We start from the raw sequence: 13,174 nt of genomic DNA, 5'->3' as shown, positions 1-13,174 counted from the left end.
GGGGGCGCGACGGCGGCGGCAGCGGCGGAGGAGGACGCGGCCGAAATTAAATGGCAAAAAACGCGCCGGAATAGTAGGCTCCTTACCTGTGCGTCGAGGCGCCCGATAGCGTGGTGTTAAATCCGAAAGCGAACATAGACCGGGTCACAGGCGGCGACGTAACTGTTTCTCGGAGCGCGCGGCAAGGCGCAGGGGACGTCGGGCTGCTGACGCACGTAGAGGGGACGCACGTAAGCCAGGGACGTCATTTGCGTCACGGGAAGTCCGCGGGGGAATGCTGATCAAGCTGCTCGCTGAAGTTGTGCAGGGAGGCAAAGATTACGTGTCAGCTCAGGCTGTACCCCCACTTTCCCCAATACCAGCTCCGGCACAGTGAGTGCTGCCTGCTCACTGTGTGCATCTCTTTGCCACGTTTTAATCTGAGGTTCCCCACCGCTCTTCACCAAATACAGTGGACCTTTATTCTTCTTTGAAGACTGCACCGACTCGGCTTATACTCACTAGCATTTAGAAGGATGAGAGGGGATCTCATAGAAACATATAAAATTCTGACGGCACTTAGATGCAGGAAGAATGTTCCCGATGTTGGGGAAGTCCAGAACCAGGGGTTACAGTCTAAGGATAAGGGGTAGGCCATTTAGGATCGAGATGAGGAGAAATTTCTTCACTCGAGAGTTGTGAACCTGTGGAATTCTCTACCACAGAAAGTTGTTGAGGCCAGTTCATTCGATATATTCAAAAGGGAGTTAGATGTGGTCCTTACGGCTAAAGGGATCAAGGGGTATGGAGAGAAAGCAGGAATGGGGTACTGAAGTTGTATGATCAGCCATGATCATATTGAATGGTGGTGCAGGCTCGAAGGGCTGAATGGTCTACTTCTGCACTATTTTCTATGTTTCTGTGTGTGCTGTATCTTCTGCAGGGCAGAAGACTTAGCTGGACTTTTAGTGCACAGTCACGCTCATAAAATTGAATATCAATGCATTTCGGGCCTGCTCCACCATTCAATAAGATCATGTTTTATTGTTTTCTTGACTTTTTTTGCCTCCCCCTCTTTTCTCCTGACGGCATTGACTCCAAAATGGTGCACAGTTCCATGGGTATTGGCCAACTGGTACTTCACCCAGATGACTGTTCCTCATGTGTGAGCCGAGACATTAAGAACATAAGAAATAGGAGCAGGAGTAGGCCACCTGCCCCACCCCCAGCCCCCCCTGAGCCTGCTCTGCCATTTAATAAGATCATGGCCGATCTGATCATGGACTCAGCTCTACTTCCCTGCCCGCTCCCCATAACCCTTAATTCCCTTATCGCTCAAAAATCTGTCTATCTCCGCCTTAAATATATTCAATGACCCAGCCTCCACAGCTCGCTGGAGCAGAGAATTCCACAGATTTACAACCCTCAGAGAAGAAATTTCTCATCTCAGTTTTAAATGGGCAGCCCCTTATTCTGAAACTGCCTCCTAGTTTTAGTTTCCCCTATGATTGGAAATATCCTCTCTGCATCCACCTTGTCGAGCCCCCTCATTATCTTATATGTTTCCATAAGATCACCTCTTATTCTTCTGAACTCCAATGAGTTCTCCAACTCCAACTGAACTCCTACTCAACCTATTTTCATAAGTCAACCTCTTCATCTCCGGAATAAACCTAGTGAACCTTCTCTCAACAGCCTCCAATGCAAGTATATCCTTAAATACAGAGATCAAAACTGTACGCAGTACTCTAGGTGTGGCCTCACCAAAACCCTGTATAGTTGTAGCAGAACTCAGTACTGGGCTCCTTGCTTTTTGTGATTAGATTTAGATTTGAATATAAGAAGTATGATTAAGAAGTTTGCAGATGACACGAAAATTGGCTGTGTGGTTGATAATAAAGAGGAAAGTCAGGGACTGCAGGTGGATATCAATCTACTGGTTAGGTGGGCAGAGCAGTGGCAAATGGAATTTAATTCGGAGAAGTGTGAGGTCATGCACTTTAGGAGGGCTAATAAGGAAAGGGTATACACATTAAGCGTTGGCCACTTAATAGGGACCTTGGGAGTGCTTGTCCACAGATCCCTGAAAATAGTAGGCAAGGTGGTTAAGAAGGCATACAGAATGCTTGTCTTTATTGGCCGAGGCATAGAATATAAGAGCAGGGAGGTTATGCTTAAATTATATAATACTCTGGTTATGCCACAGATGGAGTATTGCATGCAGTTCTGGTCGCCGTATTATAGGAAGGACATAATTGCACTAGAGAGGGTGCAGAGGAGATTTACTAGGATGCTGCCTGGAATGGAGAATCTTAGCTATGAGGACAGATTGGATAGGCTGGGTTTGTTCTCATTGGAACAGAGAAGGTTGAAAGGAGACCTCATTGAGGTGTACAAAATTTTGAGGGGCCCGGATATAGTGGATAGCAAGGGTCTATTTCCATTGGTGAAGGGGGCATAGTTTTACGGTGGTTGGTGGAAGGTTCAGAGGGGATTTGAGGGAAGGGGGCTTCTTCACGCAGAGGATTATGGGGGTCTGGAACTCACTGCCTGGAAGGGTGATGGATGCAGAAACCCTCACCACATTTAAAAGGTGCTTGGATGGGCACTTAAAGTGCCGTAACCTGCAGGGTTACGGAGCTAGAGCTGGTAATTGGGATTAGATTGGATAACTTCTTGTTGGCCAGCGCAGATACGATGGTAAGCACTGCAGGAAATCGAATACGTCCAGGGTGATGATCTGGACTAGTTTTGATCGCCTGGATGGGTCGGAGAGGAATTATCCCAATTTTATTTTCCCCCAATTGGCCTGGGTTTTTATCTGGTTTCTGCCTCTCCTGGGAGATCACATGGCTCCGGTTGGGGTGGAGTGTAGAATGTTTCAATGTAAGGAGTGTCACAGTTGAGTGGTGTGGACTGTTTGGGCTTGGTGCTCTTTACCTTTCCGCCATTGTCATAGGTTTATATGTAACCTTCAGGGCTGCTGACCGAGGGCCGTGCACTTCTTTGTCAGCCAGCGTGGACATGATGGACCGAAATGGCCTCCTTCTGCGCTGTAAATTTCTATGTTTCTATGACTTCTCTGCTTTTATACTCCATCTCCTTTGCAATAAAGGCCAACATTCCATTTTCCATTTGCCGTCCTGATTGCTTCCTGTACCTGCATACTAACTTTTTGTATTTCATGCACAAGGACCCCCAAGTCCCTCTGTACTGCAGCACTTTGCAATTTTTCTCCATTTAAATTATAATTTGCTTTTCTATTTTTTCTGCCAAAGTGGATAACCTCACATTTTCCCACATTATATTCCATCTGCCAAATCTTTGCCCATTCACTTGACCTGTCTATATCCCTTTGCAGATTTATTGTGTCCTCCTCACAATTTGCTCTCCCACCCATCTTTGCATTATCAGCAAACTTGGTTACATTTCACTCAGTCCCTTCATCCAAGTCATTAATATAGATTGTAAATAGTTGAGGCCCCAGCACCGGTCCCTGCAGCACCCCACTAGTTACTGTTTGCTAACCGGAAAATCACCCATTTATCCTGACTCTCTGTTAGTTAGCCAATCCTCTATCCATGCTAATATATTACGCCCAACTCCGTGAACTTTTATCTTGTACAGTAACCTTTTATGTGGCATCTTATCGAATGCCTTCTGGAAATCCAAATGTACCACATCCACTGGGTTCCCCCTTATCCACCCTGCTCATTACATCCTCAAAGAACTCCAGCAAATTTGTCAAACATGATTTCCCTTTCATGTTGACTGATTGAATCATGCTTTTCCCAATATTCTGCTACTGCTTCCTTAATAATGGACTGCAGCATTTTCCCAATGGCAGATGTTAGGCTAACTGGTCTATAGTTTCCTGCTTTCAGTTTGCCTCCTTTTTTAAAATAGGGGTGTTACATTTGCGGTTTTCCAATCCGTTGGGACCTCCCCAGAATCCATGGAATTTTGGTAAATTACAACCAATGCATCCACTATCTCTGCAGCCAGTTCTTTTAAGACCCTAGGATCAAGCCATTAGGTCCAGGTGACTTGTCTGCCTTTAGTCCCATTATTTTACCGAGTACTACTACTTTAGTAATTGTATTAAGTTCCTCCCTCCCTTTAGCCCCTTGATTATCCACTATTTGGATGTTTTTAGTGTCTTCTACCATGAAGACCGATACAAAATATTTGTTCAATGTCTCTGCCATTTCCCTGTTCCCCATTATTAATTCCCCAGTCTCATCCTCAAGGGACCAACATTTACTTTAGCCACTATTTTCCTTTTTATGTACCTGTAGAAATTCTTACTATCTGTTTTTTTATATTTTGTACTAGTTTGCTTTCATAATCTATCTTCACTCTCTTTATTATTTTTTTAGTTCTTTTCTGGCTTTTAAAAGTTTACCAATCCTCTGGCCTCCACTAGTCTTGGCCACTTTGTATGTCCTTGTTTTCAATTTGATACCATCCCTTATTTCCTTAGTTAGCCAATGAGTTCGGCAAGCTCCTGAAATGGGAGGGAATGAGTGGTCTCAGAAATGCTTCAGTGTCCCCATTCCTACACCTCCAGCAGGAGCAGTAACCAGATTTTCCTCTCTATCCATAAGCACAATTCTTTTGCCATGACCACCCCAACTGAAGCCAAGGATTGAGGTTATGACCTTCCTGAGTTGTGTTGCTCAATTAATCACTAAATAACCCCATTGAGTCACCAGGGAGGTAATTTTTTTTTTTAATAAAAAACTTAAAAAAAAATTAAAACTCAGATATTAAAGAGTGAGTGTAACCTTGCATTCCTTTAATGCTGGTACAGTTACACATAGTTGTCACTGCATGAATTTCCCCTCTCCGTTATTTTAACCTGACTAGTGAAGACAGCAGCCCAGAAATAAGCCGGTCAGAGATTTGCCAGTCGTAACAGTATGGAGATGGGGCATAGAAGGTCAATTCATAAATCAACAGTGCACATAAAGGCTATAGAATGTGAAATGAGTTTGGGCCACAAGGGCAGACTTTGAATGTGGAGACTGCTGTGCAATGTTTCCCATTTTAAAAAAAAATGCTATGTTCACATTTATAATGCGAACTACTTATGTAAACTTGTCCTGCTGTAATTACAACCTCTCTGAAGGCGGCTGCTGCAGCATGGTGGGAGGGGGGAATTACAGTGATACTTTGACACGGCAACAATAATGTGGACATTGCACTTTATTAATAAAATGATGCCTGACCTATGTCTACGCACTTATCCCTCACCCTCTAGCACTGCTTCAGCAGAAGATTACCGCTGGTCTTGACTCCCTACGTGCAGTTTCAAGTAACTTGAGCATTTAGTATTGAATTGACTTCAAGATTTAGGTCATTGTAGGTAGTGTAAAATAAAATTATGTGTTTTGACTTAGGCAGTTCCTGATCGCATATTACATTACTAATATAAAAAGTGACATATAGAAAGTGTGATTGTGAACATTCAACTATTAGTCAAACTCTTTCCTATTATGGTTCACGACGACAAACTTGGAGTAAGCACAAGACACTTGATGGTAGAATATATGGAACAGACATTATTCATATACAGCATTAATGATCGATCTAACTATATGGAGAGTGGCTTTTCGGTTTCTGCTATCATTCTAGTTCTCCAATGAACTGTTGAAAACCCAGCTCCTTTATAAACCTTATTTTGCCTACATCAAAGGTACGTGACTCAGATAAGACCTCATGACGTATCTGTTCCTGAATCCTTTGAAAACAGTCCACTTACATAAACAGTGGTAGTTGTTTACTTCAAAAATACTTTTCTCAAACTAGTCTTCCTGACTCAACTGTTCTCGAATACTTTGAAAAATAGATTTACTAACTGTCATCTTTATATACTATAGTTAATGGATCCCTGTACCTATGTTTATTACACTAGCCACTAAAGTTATATCTTAATCACTCATAGTTGATGTCATTCCTGTCATTTATTTCCTTCTACAAGCACATTTCGTAGATAATACTTTAGACATCAAAAGCAGAAGATAAGGCATGCTTTCCTCACATGGCACTTCAAAGCCATCCGGTTTATCTTGGAAAGCCTGTTGCTCCAAGATACAAAGAAGTTTGATTATTAACCCTTAACTCTCCAGGATGTCCAATAATGATATCACAAACTGGCAATAGCTTATGTATCGGCAAGCTGACCCAAAACCTAGGAGTGATTCCACAATCTGGCGCTCCCAGTGCGGAATGGTCTCACAGGCAGCTGATCTTGTGGAAATCACAGGCATACAACCCAAAATTGTAGTTAGCGCACTTTTGATTTTCCAAGATGAGCTCCCTGCAAGTACTGCTCCAAAGTGGAGTGCCAGATCATTCAATTAAACCATGGTGTTTCTGTATCTTTATTCCATTTATCTGCCATGGGTCTATATCCCTTAATACCCTTGCCAAACAAAAAACTACCAATCTCAGTTTTGACATTTTCAATTGACCTGGTCTCAACAGATTTTTTGGGAGAGAGAGTTACAGATTTCTAGTACCCTTCGTGTGAAGAAGTGCTTTCTGATATCACGTCTGAACAGCCTAGCTCTTAACTTTAAGGTTATGCCCTCTTCCTCTGGACTCCCCCCACCAGAGGAAATATTTATTTACACTATTGAATCCTTAAATCACCATAAATACTTCATTATATCACCCTTTAATCGTCTATGCTCGAGGGAATACAAGCCTTGTTTATGTGACCTGTCCTCATAATTTAACCCTTTTAATCCATTAGTACCATTCTGGTGAATCTGCACTGTACCTCTTCCAAGGCCAATATATCCTTCCAGATATGCGGTGCCCACAACTGAACACAGTACCCCAGATGCAGTCTAACCAGAGCTTTGAGCTTTATACAACTGGAGCATTACTTCCACCCTTTGTATTACATAGAAAATAGTTGCAGGAGTAGGCCATCCGGCCCTTCGAGCCTGCACCATCATTCAATAAGATCATGGCTGATCATTCCTTCAGTACCCCGTTCCTCCTTTCCCTCCATATCCCTTGATCCCTTTAGCCACAAGGGCCATATCTAACTCCCTCTTGAACACATCCAATGAACTGGCATCAACAACTCTCTGCGGTAGGGAATTCCATAGGTTAACAACTCTCTGAGTGAAGGAAGTTCCTCCTCATCTCAGTCCTAAATGGCTTACCCCTTATCCTTAGACTATGTCCCCTGGTTCTGGACTTGCCCAACATCGGGAACATTCTTCCTGCATCTAACCTGTCCAGTCCCGTCAGAATTTTATATGTTTCTATGAGATCCCCTCTCATCCTTCTAAACTCCAGTGAATACAGGCCCAGTCGATCCAGTCTCTCCTCATATGTCAGTCCTGCCATCCCAGGAATCAGAGTCTGGTGAACCTCTGCTGCACTCTCTCAATAGCAAGAACGTCCTTCCTCAGATTAGGAGACCAAAACTGAACACAATATTTCAGGTGGGGCCTCACCAAGGCCCTGTACAACTTCAGTAAGACTTTCCTGCTCCTATACTCAAATCCCCGAGCTATGAAGGCCAACATACCATTTGCCTTCTTCACCGCCTGCTCTATTTGCATGCCAACCTTCAATGACTGATGAATCAGTCTCGCTGTACCTCCCCTTTTCCTAATTCAGATAATATTCTGCCTTCGTGTTTTTGCCCCCAAAGTGGATAACCTCACATTTATCCACATTATACTGCATCTGCCATATATTTGCCCACTCACTTAACCTGTCTAAATCACCCTGCAGCCTCTTAGCGTCCTCCTCACAGCTCACACCGCCACCCAGTTTAGTGTCATCTGAAATCTTGGAGATATTACATTCAATTCCATCATCCAAATCATTAATATATATTTTAAAGAGCTGGGGTCCCAGCACTGAGCCCTGCGGCACTCCACTAGTCACTGCCAGCCATTCTGAAAAGGACCTGTTTATCCCGACTCTCTGCTTCCTGTCTGCCAACCAGTTCCCTATCCACGTCAGTACATTACCCCCAATACCATGTGCTTTGATTTTGCACACCAATCCCTTGTGTGGGACCTTGTCAAAAGCCTTTTGAAAATCCAAATACACCACATCCACTGGTTCTTCCCTGTCCACTCTACTATTTTACATCCTCAAAAAATTCCAGAATATTTGTCAAGCATGATTTCCCCTTCATAAATCCATGCTGACGTGGACCAATCCTATCACTGCTTTCCAAATGTGCTGCTATTTCATCCTTAATGATTGATTCCAACATTTTCCCCACCACTGATGTCAGGCTAACTAGTCTATAATTACCCGTTTTCTCTCTCCTTTTTTAAAAAGTGGTGTTACATTAGCAACCCTCCAGTCCATAGGAACTGATCCAGAGTTGATAGACTGTTGGAAAATTATCAATGCATCCACTATTTCTTGGGTCACTTCCTTAAGTACTCTGGGATGTAGACTATCAGGCCCTGGGGATTTATCGGCCTTCAATCCCACCAATTTCCCAAACACAATTTCCCGCCTGATAAGGATATCCTTCAATTCCTCCTTCTCACTAGACCTTCGGACCCCAAATACATCGGGAAGATTATTTGTGTCTTCCTTTGTGAAGACAGAACCAAAGTACTTGTTCAATTGGTCTGCTATTTCTTTGTTCCCCATTATAAATTCACCCGAATCCGACTGCAAGGGACCAACGTTTGTCTTCACTAATCTTTTTCTCTTCAGAAACTCTATAGAAGTTTTTGCAGTCATTTTTTAATGTTTCCGGCAAGCTTCCTCTCGTACTCTATTTCCCCCCTCTGAATTAAAGCCTTTGTCCTCCTCTGCTGTATTCTAAATTTCTCCCAGTCCTCCGGCTTGCTACATTTTCTGCCTAATTTGTATGCCTCTTCCTTGGATTTAACACTATCCTTCGAAACATAGAAACATAGAAAATAGGTGCAGGAGCAGGCCATTCAGCCCTTCTAGCCTGCACCGCCATTCAATGAGTTCATGGCTGAACATGAAACTTCAGTACCCCCTTCCTGCTTTCTCGCCATAACCCTTGATCCCCGAGTAGTAAGGACTTCATCTAACTCCCTTTTGAATATATTTAGTGAATTGGCCTCAACTACTTTCTGTGGTAGCGAATTCCACAGGTTCACCACTCTCTGGGTGAAGAAGTTTCTCCTCATCTCGGTCCTAAATGGCTTACCCCTTATCCTCAGACTGTGACCCCTGGTTCTGGACTTCCCCAACATTGGGAACATTCTTCCTGCATCTAACCTGTCCAAACCCGTCAGAATTTTAAACGTTTCTATGAGGTCCCCTCTCATTCTTCTGAACTCCAGTGAATACAAGCCCAGTTGATCCAGTCTTTCTTGATAGGTCAGTCCCGCCATCCCGGGAATCAGTCTGGTGAACCTTCGCTGCACTCCCTCAATAGCAAGAATGTCCTTCCTCAAGTTAGGAGACCAAAACTGTACACAATACTCCAGGTGTGGCCTCACCAAGGCCCTGTACAACTGTAGCAACACCTCCCTGCCCCTGTATTCAAATCCCCTCGCTATGAAGGCCAACATGCCATTTGCTTTCTTAACCGCCTGCTGTACCTGCATGCTAACCTTCAATGACTGATGTACCATGACACCCAGGTCTCGTTGCACCTTCCCTTTTCCTAATCTGTCACCATTCAGATAATAGTCTGTCTCTCTGTTTTTACCACCAAAGTGGATAACCTCACATTTATCCACATTATACTTCATCTGCCATGCATTTGCCCACTCACCTAACCTATCCAAGTCACTCTGCAGCCTAATAGCATCCTCCTCGCAGCTCACACTGCCACCCAACTTAGTGTCATCCGCAAATTTGGAGATACTGCATTTAATCCCCTCGTCTAAATCATTAATGTACAATGTAAACAGCTGGGGCCCTAGCACAGAACCTTGCGGCACCCCACTAGTCACTGCCTGCCATTCTGAAAAGTACCCGTTTACTCCTACTCTTTGCTTCCTGTCTGACAACCAGTTCTCAATCCACGTCAGCACACTACCCCCAATCCCATGTGCTTTAACTTTGCACATTAATCTCTTGTGTGGGACCTTGTCGAAAGCCTTCTGAAAGTCCAAATATACCACATCAACTGGTCCTCCTTTGTCCACTTTACTGGAAACGTCCTCAAAAAATTCCAGAAGATTTGTCAAGCATGATTTCCCTTTCACAAATCCATGCTGACTTGGACCTATCATGTCACCATTTTCCAGATGCACTGCTATGACATCCTTAGTAATTGATTCCATCATTTTACCCACTACTGAGGTCAGGCTGACCGGTCTATAATTCCCTGTTTTCTCTCTCCCTCCTTTTTTTAAAAAGTGGGGTTACATTGGCTACCCTCCACTCCATAGGAACTGATCCAGAGTCAATGGAATGTTGGAAAATGACTGTCAATGCATCCGCTATTTCCAAGGCCACCTCCTTAAGTACTATGGGATGCAGTCCATCAGGCCCTGGGGATTTATCGGCCTTCAATCCCATCAATTTCCCCAACACAATTTCCCGACTAATAAAGATTTCCCTCAGTTCCTCCTCCTTACTAGACCCTCTGACCCCTTTTATATCCGGAAGGTTGTTTGTATCCTCCTTAGTGAATACCGAACCAAAGTACTTGTTCAATTGGTCTGCCATTTCTTTGTTCCCCGTTATGACTTCCCCTGATTCTGACTGCAGGGGACCTACGTTTGTCTTTACTAACCTTTTTCTCTTTACATACCTATAGAAACTTTTGCAATCCACCTTAATGTTCCCTGCAAGCTTCTTCTCGTACTCCATTTTCCCTGCCCTAATCAAACCCTTTGTCCTCCTCTGCTGAGTTCTAAATTTCTCCCAGTCCCCAGGTTCGCTGCTATTTCTGGCCAAAAAGTATGCCACTTCCTTGGCTTTAATACTATCCCTGATTTCCCTAGATAGCCACGATTGAGCCACCTTCACTTTTTTATGTTTACGCCAGACAGGAATGTACAATTATTGTAATTCATCCATGCGGTCTCTAAATGTCTGCCATTGCCCATCCACAGTCAACCCCCTAAGTATCATTCGCCAATCTATCCTAGCCAATTCACGCCTCATACCTTCAAAGTTACCCTTCTTTAAGTTCTGGACCATGGTCTCTGAATTTACTGTTTCATTCTCCATCCTAATGCAGAATTCCACCATATTATGGTCACTCTTCCCCAAGGGGCCTCGCACAATGAGATTGCTAATTAATCCTCTCTCATTACACAACACCCAGTCTAAGATGGCCTCCCCCCTAGTTGGTTCCTCAACATATTGGTCTAGAAACCATCCCTTATGCACTCCAGGAAATCCTCCTCCACCGTATTGCTTCCAGTTTGGCTAGCCCAATCTATGTGCATATTAAAGTCACCTATTATAACTGCTACACCTTTATTGCATGCACCCCTAATTTCCTGTTTGATGCCCTCCCCAACATCCCTATTACTGTTTGGAGGTCTGTACACAACTCCTGCTAACGTTTTTTGCCCTTTGGTGTTCTGCAGCTCTACCCATATAGATTCCACATTATCCAAGCTAATGTCTTTCCTAACTATTGCATTAATCTCCTCTTTAACCAACAATGCTACCCCACCTCCTTTTCCTTTTATTCTATCCTTCCTGAATGTTGAATACCCCTGAATGTTGAGTTCCCAGCCCTGATCATCCTGGAGCCACGTCTCCGTAATCCCAATCACATCATATTTATTAACATCTATTTGCACAATTAATTCATCCACCTTATTGCGGATACTCCTTGCATTAAGACACAAAGCCTTCAGGCTTGTTTTTTTAACACCCTTTGTCCTTTTAGAATTTTGCTGTACAGTGGCCCTTTTTGTTCTTTGCCTTGGGTTTCTCCGCCCTCCACTTTTCCTCATCTCCTTTCTGTCTTTTGCTTTTGCCTCCTTTTTGTTTCCCTCTGTCTCCCTGCATTGGTTCCCATCCCCCTGCCATATTAGTTTAAATCCTCCCCAACAGCACTAGCAAACACTCCCCCTAGGACATTGGTTCCGGTCCTGCCCAGGTGCAGACCGTCCGGTTTGTACTGGTCCCACCTCCCCCAGAACTGGTCCCAATGCCCCAGGAATTTGAATCCCTCCCTGCTGCACCACTGCTCAAGCCACGTATTCATCTGCGCTATCCTGCGCTACTCTGACTATCACGTGGCACTGGTAGCAATCCCGAGATTACTACTTTTGAGGTCCTACTTTTTAATTTAGCTCCTGGCTCCTTAAATTCGTTTTGTAGGACCTCATCCCTTTTTTACCTATGTCGTTGGTACCAATGTGCACCACGACAACTGGCTGTTCTCCCTCCCATTTCAGAATGTCCTGCACCCGCTCCGAGACATCCTTGACCCTTGCACCTGGGAGGCAACATACCATCCTGGAGTCTCGGTCGCGGCCGCAGAAACGCCTATCTATTCCCCTCACCATTGAATCCCCTATCACTATTGCTGTCCCACTCTTTTTCTTGCCCTCCTGTGCAGCAGAGCCAGCCACGGTGCCATGAACTTGGCTGCTGCTGCCCTCACCTGATGAGTCATCCCCCTCAACAGTACTCAAAACAGTGTATCTGTTTTGCAGGGGGATGACCGCAGGGGACCCCTGCACTACCTTCCTTGCACTACTCTTCCTGCTGGTCTTCCATTCTCTAGCTGGCTGTGGACCCTTTCCCTGCGGTAAGACCAACTCACTACACGTGATACTCACGTCATTCTCAGCATCGTGGATGCTCCAGAGTGAATCCACCCTCAGCTCCAACTCCGCAACGCGGACCGTCAGGAGCTGGAGGTGGATACACTTCCTGCACACGTAGTCGTCAGGGACACCGGAAGTGTCCCTGAGTTCCCACATGGTACAGGAGGAGCATAACACCCGACCGAGCTCTCCTGCCATGACTTAACCCTTAGATACACTTAAATTGGCAACAACAATGTTAAAAGTTACTGACTAATATAAGAAGAAAAAGAAAAACTACTCACCAATCACCAGCCAATCACTGACCCCCTAGGCTGTGACGTCACCTTTGTTTCTTTGCCTTCTCCCTGTAGCTGCACCGTTACGCCTCTTAATTTCCCTTGTTAGCCACGGTTGAGCCACCTTCCCCGTTTTATTTTTACTCTAGACAGGGATGTACAATTGTTGAAGTTCATCCATATGATCTGTAA

The 13,174-nt window shown here is 44.3% G+C and overlaps 1 protein-coding gene across 1 annotated transcript in view; it reads right to left on the bottom strand.

Moving 5' to 3' along the window:
- Positions 1 to 219, bottom strand: part of gmeb2 (glucocorticoid modulatory element binding protein 2) — a 73,297-nt gene extending 73,078 nt beyond the window's left edge. Inside the window, exon 1 of the mRNA XM_070895990.1 lies at positions 87 to 219. The gene's annotated coding sequence lies outside the window, so the exon portion shown is untranslated. The remainder of the gene's footprint in view (positions 1 to 86) is intronic.
- Between the last annotated feature and the right edge of the window lie 12,955 nt (positions 220 to 13,174).

This window comes from Pristiophorus japonicus, chromosome 12, assembly GCF_044704955.1.
Source record: "Pristiophorus japonicus isolate sPriJap1 chromosome 12, sPriJap1.hap1, whole genome shotgun sequence".
In the NCBI taxonomy this organism is placed as follows: Eukaryota; Metazoa; Chordata; class Chondrichthyes; family Pristiophoridae; genus Pristiophorus; species Pristiophorus japonicus.
Note: the sequence above shows the minus strand (reverse complement) of the source record. Positions and strands in the feature narration are given on the sequence as shown.